Source organism: Piliocolobus tephrosceles, chromosome 5, assembly GCF_002776525.5.
Source record: "Piliocolobus tephrosceles isolate RC106 chromosome 5, ASM277652v3, whole genome shotgun sequence".
NCBI classification, from domain to species: Eukaryota; Metazoa; Chordata; class Mammalia; order Primates; family Cercopithecidae; genus Piliocolobus; species Piliocolobus tephrosceles.
In genome coordinates this window covers 111,175,765-111,195,040 of record NC_045438.1, presented here as the reverse complement: position 1 = coordinate 111,195,040, position 19,276 = coordinate 111,175,765, and the positions used below count along the sequence as shown (strand labels likewise).

The window sequence follows — 19,276 nt, the reverse complement described above, 5'->3', positions numbered from 1 at the left end:
GCTTCTCCCATTCTTCAGGGGTCTGGCGTGGAAACGGTGTTGAAGGAAGAGTCTCAGCATGTCAGGGACAGAATGTGGCAGGGACTTGCTAGCAGCCGAGGGCCTCTTTTCCTTCTCACTGGGGATGATGGTCTAGGACAGTGTGGCACGGACTTGCCTGCAGCTGAGGGCCTCTGTTTTCTTGTTGTGTTCTCACAGGGGCTGATGGTTTACAGGACTCTTACTCCTTGGAGGCCATGTGTACCATAAAGTCTACCACCCTATTGCTGTAGCCAAATTCATTGTCATACCAGAATATGGGCTTGACAGAGTGATTGTGGAGGATAATGCCAACCCCAGCATTGAAGGTGGAAGAGTCAATGTCACTGTTAAAGTTGGAGGAGACAACTTGGTGCTCAGTGTAGCCCCACCATGCTTTTGAGGGGACCCTTCCATGCCTCCTTCATTACCTTCTTGGTGTTACCATATCTGGCAGGTTTCTTTAGATGGCAGGTCAGGTCCACAACCAACATGTTGGCAGTGGGGACACAGAAGGCCATGCCAATGAGCTTCTCATTCAGTGTGGGATGACCTTGCCTTGGCAGCACTAGTTAATTGCAGGGATGATGTTCGGTAGAGCTCCATAGCTGTCATCCCAGTTTCCAGAGGGGCTGTCTTCGTCTTCTGGGTGGCAGTGATGGCATGCACTATGGTCATGAATCCCTTCATGATGCCAAAGTTGTCATGGATGACCTTGGCTGGGGGTGCTAAGCAGTAGGTGGAACAGGAAGCATTACTGATGATTGTGAAGTTGTTTTTGTTTTTCTCATGATTCACACCCATCACAAACATGGGGCATCAGCAAAAGGGGCAGAAATCATGACCTCTCTAAGTGAGCCCTAGGCTTTTCCAAGGTAGTGATGATGCTTGTGGATTCCACAACGTAATCAGTACTGGTATCCTCCTGTTTGATTTGGATGGGATCTTGCTCCTGGAAGATGGTAATGGGATTGTTATTGATGACAAGCTTCCCATTCTCAGCCTTGATGGTGCGTGGAACTTGCCATGGGTGGAATCATACTGGAACATGTCGACCATGTAGTTGAGGTCAATGAAGAGGTCATTGATGGTGACAATAACCACTCTGCTAGAGTTAAAACTAGTCCTAGTGACCAGGCACCCAGTAAGGGCAAATCCATTTACTCTGGCCTTCACTTCAACCTTCGTGTCTCAGGGACATGGCTGGCACTGCACAAGATGTGACTGTCTGTAGAATGGGAGGAGCAGAAAGCCTACATTTATGATTTTTATATAATTGCATCAGCATGGAAGAACTGTTGGTGCCTAGTATGCATCCTACATATTTGGCATCCAAAACTATTGCTTGATTTAATTGTGTTTCAATCTAAAACTTTGTTTTTTTTTTTTTTGTAATATTAACATTTGGGGGAATTTCTGCTCAACTGCTCTTCACAGAATAGAACACAGAGATGGTAGAATTGATAAACTGTAAACTAATGTGGCTGAATCTTTTGTAATGGTTGATTTTGTGTTACAAGGAGCCCAGATAATTTGGTTAAACATTTTTTTCTGTGTGTGTGTGTGAGAGTATTTCTGGATAAGATTAACATTTGAATTAGTAAACTGAGTATAGCCGATTGCCCTGCACAATGTCCCCAGGCCTCATCCAATCAGTTGAACATTGAATAAAAACAGAAGGCTGAGTAAGGAAGAATTCGCTCTCTCTGCTTGACTTCCTTTGAGTTGGGACATCCGTATCCTCCTGCCTTTGGACTTGGACTGAGAGCGAAACTTACACCATCAGCTCTCTTGCTTCTTGGGCCTCACACTTGGACTGGAGCTATACCATCAGCTCTCTCTGAGCCTGCTGACTCTCCTAGCTTGCAGATCTTAGGACCTGTCATCCCTCATACTTCATGAGCCAATTCTTTATAATAAATCTCTCTCTCTCCCCGACCTCCAACACACACACTAGTGGTTCTGTTCTCTGGACACATTTTGTATGGAGTCTAATACATATTTTGTATGGCATCTAATACACATTTTGTTATGGAGTCTAGAGGAACAGAATCTTAAGAATGAGCTTTCTGAATTGGTTCTGGGGTTTTGGAATTGGCTTTCTAATGTAATTGGATTTAGAGATGCTTATAACTCTATTTCCAGTAGTAAAAAGAGCATTGATAGTACATATTGTGCTCTGGTGATAGTGATATACAAAATAGCACCATTTGATACTCTTAACCACTTATAAGAAGTAAAGATCTGAATGACTGTTTATATGATACTTTCTAACATTTTTGGCAAACTAATGAGTATAATGAGATTGGCTGGTTGCTCCTATTGTCACTAGACAGAGTGAGAAAAATAAAGGATGAGCTCAGGGATTTGAATATGATAAAGATCAGTGTCCTAGAGGCTGATGGTTGGATCATAGGAATCAATTAGCCTGTTTACCTGAAAGGGTGCTTGTACCAGGAGTTAACAGACTGGGTGAGTAATTTGAGGGACTTGCTCCAATACTGGGAAAAATGAAAACATGAGGCCCTCTTGGAAAGTTTTTAAGAGCAGAGATAAGCTTTGTTAATCTTTGAAAAAAATGCACATCCATGGGCTTGGTACCTTTTTACTGGTGTGTGTTCAATAAAGGTTGGTTAAACTGGGCCACATTCTTGATGATGGAGCATTTCCCTTCCTGTGTAGGCTTTTCAATGGCAATAGAATTGTCTAGTAGCTGAAGAATGAGTGCTCAGGTGCAAATTCTGGCAAACTAATAAGGAAAGTTTATTGATATAAATTTGCCTTACTCCAGAATAAGTATTGTTTGGCTGGCAATGTTTTTTTATTTTATAGTTGTCTTGACTACTAGCAATAAACTTAGGGCGTATAAATTCTAACTTGGTTTTAATGGTAGGAGAGTACATGGCATGAGATCCCTCTCCTTCAATTTAAGTAGGATAATCATATTAACCAAATCATCAGGCTGTTATAAAATATATTTTAATAAAAATATCCCATACCACAGAATCCCTTTGGTGATTAATAAAAAGTTGGTATAATGAGGTTGTTATCTCCAGCTCAGTAGGAGGGAGAGAGCTACAATGGGAAGTATTGAGATTCTTCAACCCCATCAGGGAACAATTACAATAATAATCATAATAACAATAACAATAGCAAAAAACCCAATAGTACTTGCCATTTACATTACGCTAGAGCCAGAAATTCTATACAGAGGGAGGGTAGCACCCTAGTTGGAAGGAGGTAGCGAGGCTAGGAGACACCTTGAGGTTGAATTGGTATAGCACTTTACCTTCGACTGAGAAGATGACAACTGTTAGGATCAAAGAATGGGTATGGGCCAGGCGTGGTGGCTCACGCTTGTAATCCCAGCACTTTGGGAGACCAAGATGGGCGGATCACCTGAGGTCAGGAGTTTGAGACCAGCCTGGCCAACATGGTGAAACCCCGTCTCTACTAAAAATACAAAAATTAGCTGGGCATGTTTGCAGGCACTTGAACAGCTACTTGGGAGGCTGAGGCAAGAGAATCATTTGAACCCGAGAGGTAGAGGTTGCAGTGAACCCGAGAGGTGGAGGTTGCAGTGAGCTGGGATTATGCCATTGCACACTTCAACCTGGCCACAAGAGCGAAACTCTGTCTCAAAAGAATGGGGATGGGGCAGGTGAGTGGAAGTGAGGAATCAGTATGGGGGTGACACGTATCAGGCTGCCTCAATCTTGTGGGCTGAACTGTTCTAAGCCAAGCAGGCACCTCACTACCAAATGAAAGACCCAGTGATGATTTTAAATGCATTCAATCCAAGCCTGTCCTTTTGATAGTCAGTTTTCTCTAAGAACTTATCCCTAATGTTGACAGGATACCCAACTAATTATCTTTGGTCACTTAATTAATTAATTCTTACAAGAAGTTTAACACCTGAACCCTCTTCTCACTCCCCACAAACTACTTCTTTATGGCTGACGCATGGTGCTTTGCCATTTCAGAACTTGAAATAGTTTATTCACATCAATATGCCTATTTCAGATATAATTCCTGTATAGTCTTTGTTCAAAGAAAATATTATTTGTTCTTTAATTTCTCTTATGTCATTCTCTCACAGGATGGTGCTAGCATATATAAGACTGAAACACCAAAGGCCTCCGTGGAAGTTAATGAACTTCTGTGAGTGCACTTTATGTTATATAGGAAGTTGTTTGGTAGCAAGTAGCACATATTTGGGTGACAAGGGGTTAATATGCTTCCATCTACATAAAAGTTCAAAGTTTGATTATTATGCATTGCATACCAGGGTGGATAACAGTAGTTTTGATTTTGTCAGGATAAATGTGTTCTCCCTGCTCCAACCATTATGCCAAGGATGGCCTTATTCTAGAACCTCCTAATTCCGTTTTGAACATTCCTAGTCATCATTCTTAAAATTGAAATATTATCTACTAGTACATGAGCTCATGAGAGCTTTCATAGCTGTAATTAAAGATGCATAAAAGGCATGTAACACTTTCAACTCAAGTCACATGCTGGTCTGTTTTATCAACTATTCGCAAAAGTTCTGATTGGTGATTAAAAGTAGATTAACAATTTGAGTTTCTTTCTTCAGGGTTATCAGATTCTTCAGCAGAGTATTTGAGCCATGCCTTGAGGTACATACTTCAAGTTGTTGCATCCAGATTTAAACTCCAGATTGAGCTTTACATATTAAACGTGCACATTTGTTTTCGCATTTTTGAGCTTTGCCGGGGCGCCCTCTCTAATTAATCATCTCGCAGGCTTAGGAAACTTCTTCCCGGTCCTTTCTGATTTGTTAAAAGAAGGAGAGAAGGTGTTAGTCTGAAAAAGGCCTTATCTGATAAACATCACATTATATGGATTTTTACACTTAAGGACATTTTCTTTTTAAATCTGGTGGCTTTCCCAAACTAGAAAGATGGAGTGTTTGCATACATCCACCATTCACCAAGATTAACAGAAAGAAAGCTTGATACAGTAAGGGAAAGAAATGGCTATTTAATAGCTCTTTTGTTTTCCATTCAGATCACATACACATTAACCAAATGAGGCCTCACAGCATGGAATCTGATATCATAGCAATGTTTTCAGGAAGTAATAATTGAACACTCCTCATTAAAAAGGTTCGTAAAAGAATCCTATTAAAACCAATACAAATAATAAACCTTGAAAATGCTGCTTTAAATTCCAAGAGGATGGTGAAGATCTGCGACAGTAACAGTCTTCCTGTTCATAGAGTGATTTTGAAAATCTTGTGGGCTGAATATTTCCAAGCCAAGAAGGCATCTCACTACCCAATGAAAGACCCAAGGACTATTTTAAATGCATTCAATCCAAGCCTGTGCCTTTCACAATCAGTTTTCTCCAAGAATTTATCCCTAATCTTGACAGGATACCCAACTGAAAGGCTAATTATTTTTAATCACTTAATTAATAGGTAATTCTTACAAAGAGCCCAACACCTGAACCCACTAAGTCCTCTTTGCATGGGCAAATCCAGATGGTTTGATGCACTAATTTCACTAAATGAAATTTGGACAAACTGTATGTTACTGCAAATAATGGTAAATGTATCCAATTCAAAAACAGTAATAAAAAAGTATTTATTTTCCCCTTTTAATCACAGAGGCGACGGCTGTGGTAGGCCCCAAATGCACAGGGCATATGGCTCACCTCACCACCCCAGATGGTGCTGCTGGCCCAGCCTCCCCCAGCGTCCACCCTGGCAGTCTTTCCTCATTTCCTTGGCCCTCACCCCATCTCCTCAGCCTTCCAGCTGCACTGCTATTGTATGCACTGCTATTATATGCTGCTCTTTCTCGACAATCTCCTTTTGTTTTCTGTGATGTCTCAGGATGTTTTCTTCTTCTCAGGAGTTTTCCAAGCTTCTTCCACACTCAGGTGCTCAGACCTGTTTATGGTCTGGGTTGTGAAGGAGATCAAAATTCATATGGACAGGCATTTGTGTATTAGCCAAGAGTTGCTAACGTATTACTTGATTATAAGTCTCAGAGAAATGGGATGAAAGATCTTAGATTTTTATATACTCTGGTTCAATGGTTTCTCAGTTCTTCTGATCTGAAAAGAATAAAGGACCCCTTTCAGCTAAGCACTTTCTGTTTTATTTCGTATAAAGCCATGTAGTGGCTGTTATTGCCAGCACAGTAGTCATTTAATAAACCCCGAATGTAGCATTTCTTCTCAATCATTTCAGTGAGTGCTGTTCTTTTCTGTGTTTATTTTTTATTTTTTTTCCATGCAGTATTTCTTGCACCCTCTTATTACTTCTTGGTCTTTGGATTCTAGATCAGTGGTTCTCAAGCTTTGCCTGCATCAGAACACCTAAACGGCTTGTACAACACTGATTGCTGGATCTCATTCCCAAAGTTTCTGATGTGGTAGGTCCAGGTGGGCCAGGGAATTTGCATTTCTAACATATTCTCAGGTGATTCTGTGGCTGCTGGTCCACGGACAGCACTTTGGGAACCACTGCTCTTGAGAGAAGAGAAACTAGAGGTTAAGTGTTTTAGCTTCAGGGTCAGTTGTAATCCCTGCTTCACTACCCTTCTAGCTGGGTAGTCTCTCAGCGGATAAAGCTCCCCCAAGTTCAGTTTCTTCACTCTTAAAATGAGTTTGTTAAAACATCCCTAGCAGGATTGTTTAAAGGAAGAAATTAGATAATGTTTATTAAGCCTTTGAAAGAAAAGTGATCATGGTGGATGTTTTGTTGTTATTACTTTTTATTTCTTCCTGAGGACTCAACTTTTAGGACTTCTAATTGGATCATAAAGAATCCTTCAAGCATCCAATTTGGTTAAGGAATTGTGTGTCTGTTTAGAAAATAAGAAAATGAAATCCTTTTGGGAGGATCTTGACCAGATAATGATTCTAAAATCTCATGCTCAATAATAGTCAACAGAATTTTGAAAGGAGGCACCTCTTTTGATTGGGGTTTTACCACAGTCACAAGAAATCAAAATATATTATAAAGTCACAAAAATCAAAACAGCGTGGTATTGGCTTAGGAAAATGTAAATCAATTAAATGAGCAGAGTAAAAAATGTTATATCACACTGAGAGATAGGACTAGCTGGATTTCCTAGGCCAACTAAGAATTCCTAAGCCTAGCTGGGGAAAGTGACCACACCTACCTTTAAACAGGGGGCTTGTAACTCAGTTCACACCCAACCAATCAGGTAGGAAAGAGGGCTCACTAAAATACTAATTAGGCTAAAAGCAGGAAGTACAGAAATAGTCAAATCATATATCACCTGAGAGCACAGGGGGAGGGACAATGATCGGGATATAAACCCAGGCATTCGAGCAGGGAGGGGCAACCCCCTTTGGGTCCCCTCCCATTGTATGAGAGTTCTGTTTTCACTCTATTAAATCTTGCAATTGCACACTCTTCTGGTCTGTGTTACTGCTTGAGCTGAGCTTTCGTTCACCATCCACCACTGCTGTCTGCCGCAGTCAGCTGATTTCCACTCATAGGGATCCAGCAGGATGTCCATTGAGCTCCTGATCCAGTGAGGCACCCATTGCCGCTCCCGATCAGGCTAAAGGCTCACCATTGCTCCTGTGTGGCTAAGTGCCCTGGTTTGTCCTAATTGAGCTGAACACTAGTCGCTGGAATTCACGGTTCTCTTCCATGACCCACGGCTTCTAATAGAGTTATAACACTCACTGCATGGCCCAAGGTTCCATTCCTTGGACTCTGTGAGGCCAAGAACTCCAGGTCGGAGAACAAAAGCTTGCCACCATCTTGGGAGTGGCCAGCCACCATCCTGGGAGCTCTAAGGACGAAGACCCGCCCTTAACAACATGCAGGCACACACACATACACACATACTCATATTATATACATATATACATATATATATATATATATAATATGAGTATGTGTGTGTGTGTGTGTATATATATGAATATAATTTCAAGCTAGTGAGGGAAACACAGAATGTTAAATGATATTGGGGCAATTATTGATTTGAAAACAACTTTGATATTTGCCTTATATCACACAAAATCAACTTCTGGATTGGTTTTTAAAGCTTAAAAAATCAAAAGAAAATATAGTGTAATATTTCTATTATATTGGGGAGTAAAAGGAAATAAAGGTAAAAATGTTAGATTTGAAGTGACAGAAATTTGAAATTTCTGTATGAAAAAAGTGTTTCTTATGGATAAATTTGAAAGACAAAATAGATTGGAAGAAAATATTTCCATCAGATTATGGAAAAGGATTAATACCTGGATAATAAAACTACCTTGTCAAAGCAATAAAATACATACAATACAGTAAAAATACAAGTAAAGCATATCAATAGTCAATTCAGAAGAAAAGGAAGAGGAAGAGGAAGAAGAGGAAGAAATAATAATAATATTAATAGAAATGCCAGATAAAGATTGGTAAGATTTAGTACTGTTAAGGTTATGAAAACCCTTTCAGTATCATTCCATGTTCCTGGAAATGTAAATGTATCCTTTTTGATGAGAATACTAAATGTGCACATATCCTTTGAAACAGCCAGTCCACTTCTGGAAATACGTGCAATTGAAAGATTTTTATGTAGGCACAATAATGTCTTCACAGGAATTCTTGAGGCATTTCTATTAATACTAAAAAATAAAAAATAATCTAAGTGTGCATTAACAGGAACATAGTTAATTATGTTATGGTATATCCACACTATGGGATACACATGTAAAAGGCAGGACTTGAAATTCCAGCAAAATGAAAATCAGATATCATGAGAGACCCTTTGCTAGATAAAATACAAGTATCCATTGAGAGGCATAGTTGAACTTGGAAGAAAGTAGGACATTTTCACAGGGGCCAAAAAGATGAATTAGAAAACCAGAATGTTAAGCAAGCCCAGAATGTTCTGAAGACATTTGTTTAGAGTGGAAATTGGAGATGGTGAATAGGTGACAAATTTTTGGGTCTGTGTGGGATGGGGAGCTGGAACTGAGGCTTCAGGATAAAGTGATTCCTTGTGGTAGATCTTCTGTGAAAGAGTGTGCTAAAACATCTGCAACCAATAGCTAAGGAAGATGAAAAAGACACTTGTTTGTCTCAGACTGGCCCTGAGGGGGAAAAATTAAATATATGTAAACTTCTTCGCATTAATCAGAAAACCCTGATACCGTCCTACAGAAAAACGGGAAAAAAATACATGCAATTTTCAGAAGAGGAAACCTGAATAGCCAATAAGTATACAAAAGAGGCTTCACGGCCGGGCGCGGTGGCTCAAGCCTGTAATCCCAGCACTTTGGGAGGCCGAGACGGGCGGATCACGAGGTCAGGAGATCGAGACCACCCTGGCTAACACGGTGAAACCCCGTCTCTACTAAAAAATACAAAAAAACTAGCTGGACGAGGTGGTGGGCGCCTGTAGTCCCAGCTACTCCGGAGGCTGGGGCAGGAGAATAGCGTGAACCTGGGAGGCGGAGCTTGCAGTGAGCTGAGATCCGGCCACTGCACTCCAGCCTGGGCGACAGAGCAAGACTCCGTCTCAAAAAAAAAAAAAAAAAAAAAAAAAAAAAAAAAAGAGGCTTCAATCCCCTAGTGATTAGGAAATTGCAATGTAAAATCAAAATGAAATATCCATCAGATTGGCAAACCATTACAGGTCAGAGGATACCTCTTAGTAGAGTATCAGAACTTATGGTGGGAGAATACAGTGGAACAACCACCTTGCAAAATAATCTGGCAATAACTAGAAAATTAAAGATACAATATCCTATGAATCATCAATCTATTTCTACATTCATACCTTAGAGAAACTCCTATACAAGCACACAACGATGTATTTACAAGAATAATAATAGCATTTGTAATAGCAAAAAATTATAAACAACCAAAGTAAAATAATGTATGAATTATGATATATTCAAATAGTACATGACATATTGCAGTGAAAATTAGGAAACTAGAGCATCCAGATGATCCTTAAAACACAATTTTGAGTGAAAAATTTAAGTTGTAGTGAAATACATACATTTTGATACTGGATAGGGATAAAGTTTCAAAATATGCAAAATAATACTGAATTCAGCTCAGAAGTACATACATTTCTATTTGTAGGAAAAAAATAGAAATGGATGGGTTTGATAGACACATTTAGAAAAATTGTTATCTTGGGTGGGGCCATGGGAAGGTCAGGTTGTTGTGGGATACACAACGTGGAACAAAATTTAGTGACTAGTGATAGGTAAGAATGTAATAAATGTTGACACATTTCAGAATATTTTCAATCTTTCCAAATGACAATTATGTAGATTACATATCAACGTGGAGAAAAATTTTGATGCATTTAATGAAAACAATACAAAGTAGAGGTATGTATATTATGCTACATTAAAAAAAAATGCAGGTGCATGTAGATGAAGGTTGAAAGGTATCTAGCAAAAATGGAAATAATTAGAGTAGTCTAATTAATAAAAAATATCTTTAATTTTGATACATTTTCAATTCTTAATATTTTTTTAGATTCAGTTAAGAATCAGATAAAAACTTCCAAACACTATAACTATTAATCTGATAACTCAATCAAAATAGAAATAATCTGTCATTCAGAACTTTGACAGCTCAGAGCCACTAAAATATGCAAAAGGTCTGAGGGAGCTAACCAAAGCACCTGCAATTTTTGTTATGGATAAAGTATATATGGCAGATTGTATTATTTAAGCAACTTTTATATCAATTTGAAATTTAAAAATAAAATGCTAAAATATTCATGTAGAAAGAGTAAATACAGAGTAAAGATTCTAAAAAATAGGAGCAGTGAGAATTATCAAAATGTATATTAAAACATAATTTAAAGCTTCTATCATCAGAAGAATATGATACTGGAGGCAAATAACTAGACTTGATGCTTGCTACTCAGTTGGGAACAATGGAATCAGGACCTATACCCAACCATTTGGTGAGACTCTGGGTCTCAAGGTGGTTCAAGTTAGCTGCTTCAGACCTTTCATATAGTTTAGTGGCTCTGAGCTGTAAAAGTTCTGAATGACAGTTTATTCCGATTTTGATTGAATTATCAGATGAATGCTTATAGTCTTTGGAGTTATTTTTATTTGATTCTTAGGTGAATCTAAAAAATGACTAAAAATCATTTGGCATTGACAAACTACAGAAGCTCTGCCACAGCTCCCTAAGTCCTGGATATCCCCACCACTGTCCTATCCCAAGTGGTCATTGCTTCAGGCTGCCCTTTCCACATGTAGTTCTCATTTGAATGCATCTAGTTGGCATGACCTGGGCCACATTGCCCACTTACTAGGGAGAAGAAAGTGTGAGAAATTTAGTATTTATAAATCTACTTTGGGAGAGTGGTACATACAACATATGAAACTACCAAGATATCGAGGAGATGTTTAAATTTGCTGGTCAATCAAGAATATAGATGGCCATTTAACTCCTGACTCAGGGAATGACTCTTCTTATAAAGGGTGTCCACAAAGGGACACCAAGGCTTGAACTGAAAGATGGCATAGAATTGAATGAAGAGAAAAGTCAAGAGAAACTAGACTAAGGGATCTCAAACTTGAATGTGCATTGGAATCATCTAGAGGGTTTGTTGAAGCCCAGATTGTTTGGCCCCAGCTCCTTGTAGTTTCTGATGCAGGAGTCCTGGGGTGGGGCAGAAGATTCTACAGTTCTCATAGAGTTCCAGGTACTCTTGATAATGATAATCCTAGGCTCACATCCTGAGAATCACTGAACTACTCAGACCAAACATATTTCCTTCTCTAATAGCTGGTTTTCACAAATTCACAAATTCAAGTTTTCACAAGTTCAGTCTTAACGTCAGATTGAAAGTTGGTAGCAAAAGTATAGTATAAATTATTAGTAATTTTATATTTTTGACTAAGTTTACTTAAATTGAAAAACGGAGCATACTGGCACATGAATAGATAGACCATTGTAAATAACAGAAAGTTCAGGGCTGAGCACAGTGGCTTACACCCGTAATCCCAGAACTTCGGGAGGCAGAGGCAGGCGGATCATGAGATCAAGAGATTGAGACCATCGTGGCCAGCATGGTGAAACCTCGTCTCTACTAAAAATACAAAAATTAGCTGGGCATGGTGGTGCGTGCCTGTAATTCCAGCTACCCGGGAGGCTGAGGCAGGAGAATTGCTTGAACCAGGGAACCAGAAGTTGCAGTGAGCTGAGATTGCGCCACTGCACTCCAGCCTGGCGACAGAGCAAGACTCTGTCTTAAGAAAAAAAAGGGTAGAAAGTTCAGAAACAGAGACAGTATATACAGAAAACAGTATATACAGAAATTAAATATAGAAAGTAAATTTATAATAAATTTGTATATTAAATTACTGTGAACAGGATAGATAAAACGGTTTTGGAAAAACTGGATAATTTTGGAAAAAATAGAGTCCTTATTCATAGTATGCATTTAAATAAACTCCAAATGGATCATCAATTTTAGTGAACTCATGACTTTAATAGATTCTCTTTCCTAGCTCTGTCCGCTGAAAGGGCCAAGATGCTGTGATACGTTGCAAACAAGGTTATATTAGTTTCCAAATACTATTCCCACCAAAAGGGCAGGACTCCCTGAAGTATTAAATGATTCCAGGTCTTGCATTAGATTAACATTAAACATCTTGTGCCAGAAAGCAAGGGATTGCTGAAAGAGTAACGGGAAAATGTCAGAAGAACATGGGAATGACCACCTAACTGGCTAAATTTGAGACAATGTGAAAATAAAAAATAAATAAAAAAAAACAGCAATAATAGATTATAGAACATTGAATATCCAGAAAATAATGACAAGGACCCTCAGACTGATCCAGATTGTAGGACATTTCCTAAGACAATTGATCTGAACTCTTCAAAATATGTCAATGTCATGAAACACTGAAATGAACAAAAAGGCAGGACACTGTTTAAGAGGAATAAAGAGACATAAAAACTAAATGGCATGTGTGAACCTTGATTGGATCTTGAATTACAAAACACAGCTATAAGGGATATCTTTGTAGATAATCAGGAAAATCTGAGTATGGACTGTGTATTAGAAAATATTGTATCAATGTTAAATTTCTTGGGTATGATAATGGTATTGTGTTTATGTAAAAGAATGTTCTTGAGATTTTCGTGAGATGTAAGTAGTGGTGAGGTGTTATAATATCTTTAATTTACTTTCAAGTGGTTTTGTCATGAAGTGTACATGTCTGTGAGAGAGAAGGATACAAAGAGATAAAACAATGTGAGAAGATGTTGACAACTGGTGGATCTAAGTGAAGGATTCTTTCAATTTCCTATACCTTTGCAATTCTTCAAAATAAAAAGTAGAGAATAAAAATAAATAATATTATTTAATAATTAAATTACCATTTATATGTAAATAATATTCATAGATCATGCAGTCATGTCAAATTCTTTACAAATTAAGGCAAATGTAAGATATAAGTGTGGGAGTATATAAAGGAATAAATGATGTAAGTAGAAACCATCTGTCTCTTGGTAGATGAAGACACAGATTCTTGAATAAATTATCTCCCCTAAGGTCACATTCTAATATATATAAGATTCCATTTCTGTAAGCTTTATATGGCAACTGAACATCAAATATGATTCTTTGAATACTTGAAATTTTCTTTCCAATCTGTTGGTTTGAAGAAGCTCATTGTATTACACCTTATCAAAGAGAATAGACCTTTTGAGGATTTTGTTTTCATAGCTGCTATTTTTAACTCATATTCAGTAGGGACTGAGATATCAGTAGGATGCTTTCTGTTTCTTAACCCAGTTCTTTATAGACTGGTTCTTAACTCATTTCTTCATAGGTAGTTGGAAGTCCATTAGATCTGTGGAATAAAGTAATAGAGATACTGAAACGAACAATAAAGCCAGGATGTTAAAATAGATTCTAGTCAAAACTTAATGTTTTGAAAATGTACATGGTCCTCTGTTCCTCTGAGTTAAGCAAGGATTCACTTTCCAACCATGGATCATCACGGATCATGATGTCATACATCATTATCACTACCACCTGCCTGGACAAAGGAAACTGTGTGACACCACTGATTGTTCCAGCAGTGCAGTTGGAGTGCTGGCACCATTTCTTGTTCTGCCTCTTACCGGCAGTGTGACTTGGAGCAAGTTACTTAGCTTCTCTAGCTTCAGTTTCTTCCGGGGAACCTGAATGGAAATAACAGTATCTAATTGATAGATTTGTTGAGAAGATTAAATGAGAATGGTCATACCACAGGGCCTTGTACAGAGTAAACATGTAGTGTTTTTTTTATTAAGCTGTATATTATTGGATATTTCTCAAATGACTAGAACAAAATTTAAATGGTTTCTGTTTTACAGATCTCTCTGACCTTTCTATTTTCACATTTACATTTTATGACTTAATTAGAAATTGTTGCCCATAAAAACTAGAAACATTTTATTTTATTTTATTTTATTTCATTTCATTTATTTATTTAGAGGTGGACACTCACTCTGTCACCCAGGCTAGAGTGCAGTGGCACGATCTTGGCTCACTGCAACCTCCACCTCCCTGATTCAAGCAATTCCCCTGCCTCAGCCTCCCAAGTACCTGGGATTACAGATGTACGCCACTGCGCCAGGTTATTTTATTTTTATTTTTTTTGTATTTTTAATAGAGACGGGGTTTCACCGGTTGGCCAGGCTGGTCTCGAACTCCTGACCTCAAGCAATCTGCCTACCTCAGCCTCCCAAGGTGCTGGGATTATAGGCATGAACCGCCATGCCCTGCTGAAACTATATTTTTGACATGAAAATACATTTAACAAAATAATCTGTCTGCCATGCTTCCAGAATTTTTATTTTGGTCACATGCAATTGTTTAATGTATGTTTCTTCTTATATAGAAAGAATCTCTGAAAGTCATGAGTTCACTGAAATAGATGATCCATTTGGAGTTTATTATAGTGTATGCTATGAATATGGACTCTTTCTTTTTCCAAAATTATCCAGTTGTTCCCACATCATTTTGTCTATTTTGTTCACAGTAATTTAATATACAAATTTATTATATACTTTCTATATTTACTTGAATCTAATTTCTGTATAAAATACATAGGAAATATTACTGTGATATATAAGCCAAAGTTAGGGGCCTTTTTCAGACCTTTAGCCAGAAACTGGTGCTGGTAATGCTTTTATTCTCACATTTTTTCTGTGGAGTAATTTCATATTTGATTGGCTTTTACAATACGTTTAAGGATTTGGAGTTAAACATGGACATTCAGCAATGAAGAGTTAGGGTTCAACAAGAATCACTATTAATCTGACTTCTTCCCATTTCTTTACTTCATATAAAATCAAACCGCACATTGGTTAATTCGCTCATTCTTCTATACGTATTTGTCAAGTGGCTGCTATGTTCAGTGTTAAGGGGAAAAATGTAAGGAATAGTATCTCTTCTCTAGGACCAACCAATATAATTAAAAATATAAATTATACACATAACCATGTATATAAGAATGGATGATACTATATAAATGGCCAAAATGAGGGGTGTAGGTGGGTGAAGGTCAAAAGACTCAGAAATGGTCGGGAAGAGACCCCCTTGGGCTTATGTTAAATGAGTTACTTTTTAAAGGAAGAGCAAGAATTATCTGGACAAGAAGGGAGAGGCATTTCTATGTGAGGGGAGCTGCATGATCAAAGACTTAAAATGGAGACTTAGCTCAACATGTTGTGAAAATAATGAAATAATAAGCAATCTAGAGTGTAGGATAGGTTTTCAGGAGAAATCAGAGATATGTAGTGGAGAGAGAGATTACAGAGCATCTTAGCTAGAGAAATTATGTATTTTGCCCTGAAGAAAACAGAAAGCTTTAGAAGATATTCAGCAGTGGGATAACTTGATGAAAGAATATTTTATGGAAATTTAAAATGTGTTGGTATAATTAAAAGGATGGATCAAAAGAAGCTGGAAGCAGAGAAAACTGACAAAAATATGCTCTGCATTTAGTTTTCCCAAAGAAGATGATGCTGGACATGTTGCATTTACCAGAATAGTAGAACACACACATGGGAATTCAGGGCTTCAGATAGAGCCTGAGTTATTATTCGAGGTTAAGCCGCCTGATATAACTATCTCAGTGGGCCCAAATGCCAGACATTGTTTTGTGAAGGATCATAGCATAATCGGTTTTGCCTAATGACTCTGGATTGGAAAACATTTGATAAGGCATTAAATGTACTGCCTAAGTGACTTAAAGGAGTTTATGTTCAATGTCCTTGCAACATGCTGTTTTTAACCTTTGGAATGAATATTGTGGAAATTTATGATCATAAAGAATATTCTAGATTCAAATGGAAAGACCACAGAATCTCTTTATTTGTGACATGTGGATCAATCAGGAAGTCAATGGGGGAAAATAGTGAAAGCAGAAGGTTTGGTGGAGAGTCATGTGAGCTTTTGTGGGTAAACTTTGATCATATCAAAGTTAGTATAGGAGAGGGACTGGATTATAAAGGAGCTTGAATTTTCTAAGGCCAACTATGCATTAGGCATAATGTCCTGCAATCCAAGCTTAGGGCTACACATTCTTGGATCCAAGTAATGACTGAGAAAGTCTGGCTCACCAAGTGTATTGCAGCTGTGAACAGGCATGGATCAGTGGCTTAGTCAAAAGCAAATGATCACCCACAGGGGCACATGGAAATGGGGACATAAAGGGAAGGGTGACTCTTCTCAGTTGGCTGGGGAGAGAGGGATATGATTGCCACCTGATTTGGTAGCCAATCTGACCCAGTTAGTTTTCTTGTGACAGCCTGGACAGTGAATCTTAACACAATCCTGGTCAGAATACTCACTGGACCTCCGGGGAAGCGCCAAAGAAGATACTCTTAGTCTTCAGCAGCTTCTTGATCCTAAAACCATTTGAAGTCTGAGATGGAGATCTGAGCATAACAGCTTCTCCCTAGCCTTCATATTCCTACCTTCTTACCTGTGATCCTTTAAGGCATCCTCTTCTCTTGGGCGGCAATACTATGTTGCCCTTGGGAGAGGGCAGAGGAGGGCCTTATCTTTCAATAGTTCTGTTTGGGCATTGGTCCACAACGTTTCATTGGCTTAACTTACATCCGTTACTGTGCTCAGTGCTTTATATATGTTTCAAAAAACTGCTAGGGAATTACAATGTGAAACACCTGGTAATTTCACTTAGACTCTTGAAGGCCACTGGGGATTTGGCTGACAGTTGGGGAACAAACATTTATAGTGAGTCTAGGGAAAGAATAACATTTGAGGAATTTGGTGATAGCTAGGTCATTTTCTTTGCCTTAAACTACTTAAAATCAAATGATTTATGTGTAGGCTTTTCTTGGAGGTGCCAAATATGAAGATAACATCCAAAGAGTGATTTTCTAATGAGTATGAAGTCTTTCCATAAACAACCTATCTCAATGGAAATATTGTCCTTGTTGAGAGAGAAACTGAGGAGAACTTACGTCTCTGTATAAAAGTCATGGTGATTTTTCTTTTGGTAATTTGTTTCCTGGCCTGATAAAATATTTGCATATAAATATGTAAGGAAAATTATAGAAATGGAGCTAAAATGTATTTTCTCTGAGTACGTGTTAATATAATACTATTGAAATGCAAAGATCTGGTTGTCTGAATACAATACTAAAGTATTCCTGGAACCCCACCTCAAAACTGGTCAATATTTATTAAAACATATCTTTATACTGAAGAGCAAAGAGAAACAAGTATCGACAGAATGGACTTCTCATTGTTTCCAAGTGTGTGCACGTGTGCGTCTTCTCTGGCGATACTCTTCCTCCTTAAGAAGAAATGTTATACTTATTCCTCAGAGGCTTATTCTAAGGGAATGATGAAAGCAAATGGGAATATTTATGTATGGTTCGAGTTGTTAATTTTGTTAAATATTTACATCCCTGCCTATGGGTTCCAGAAGAAAACAGAACGAGCATGTTTAAAGAAATGAATAAATTAGAATCAATGAATTTAGATGACTTAATCCTATTAAAAATTCAGGATATAGGATAAATTGTAAGCAGAACATGGATGATTTAATTTTTGTTGTCTTCAATGGGAGAATATTTCATTCCCTGATCTTGCTGTCTTAGAAGGGTACTAAATGCAATGTAGAGCTTTTGGGAAGCAGCTGTGAACCTGGATATCCCACTCACTTGCCAATATTTTATGACCAAGCAGATGTGTACGCAAATCACACCTGTTCTAGTTCCAGAAGCTCTGCTTCAGTCAATCACTTTAAAATAACTTCTGTCTCTAAGATATAAAATGTACTAAAGAATCTTGAAGGCTGGACAATGAAGGTGTCAGCAGCTCCCTGACCAAGGGCACGGCTGAAACATATGGTCACATTTTCCATGCTTTCATGGGACTCCAGGGAGCACTCAATGACAAATCAATGAAAACTTCTCATGGACAGGAAAGTGAGAAGCCCAGAGAATGTGTTGGGAGGACAATAAGGCACATCTTGCTCTGTGGATGCCTTTCTTTTGCTGCTCTGTTCAGGAAAATCTTGAAGTAGTAATGGCCTTTTGCGATATAGTAACAGCAGATAAATCTTATTTTGAAGTCAAAATTGTTCTCTGAGAAGGTGCAAGGTGAAATATTTGGCATTAATTGTTTTGATTGATTTTAAAATATTTTTGTGTTTGTCTGGCACAAAACAGGTATCATAACCTAAAAGAACAGACTGATACTTTTTCTGTAATGATTTACTAATAAAGTGAGAATTGCCTGGTTCTGTAACCCACATCCCTAAGCACCATTGTTTGAGTTGGATCCTGAGTATTTAAACAATTCTGAAGGATTTTTTCCAGAACAATAAATGGGTTTTGAATTTATAATGGGCATTGTGTAATCTGGGTTCTGACAGATCCTTGTACTTTTCTTCTCTGCACATGGCCACATGTTATTTCTGCTTTGTAAAAGCAGGCTCTTTTGTATAAGGTCAGAATTTGCTGTGTTCTGTTTGAACACAACACAGTGATTTTTCATTGCATTCCTTGTAGACACTTAACAGTTAATTGTTGATGACAGCCACTGTCTCTATTGTGTCTGGCTTTTTAATCCACAGTAGCCACATTCATGGCAGTGTCCGTAGTTACCCAGCTGATGATCTCTCACCGGTAGCCACTGTTCTTTGTCATAGTTTCACATCCTTTTTATTGTCAATTGTCCTTTCCTGTATCACCATTGTAAACTTCTGGATATAAAGAGAGCAAGCTTAGATCTTT

The 19,276-nt window shown here is 38.1% G+C and overlaps 1 pseudogene; it reads right to left on the bottom strand.

Moving 5' to 3' along the window:
- Window positions 1-220: 220 nt before the first annotated feature.
- The window catches only part of LOC111549791, an 85,012-nt pseudogene continuing 65,956 nt past the window's right edge, over window positions 221-19,276 (bottom strand).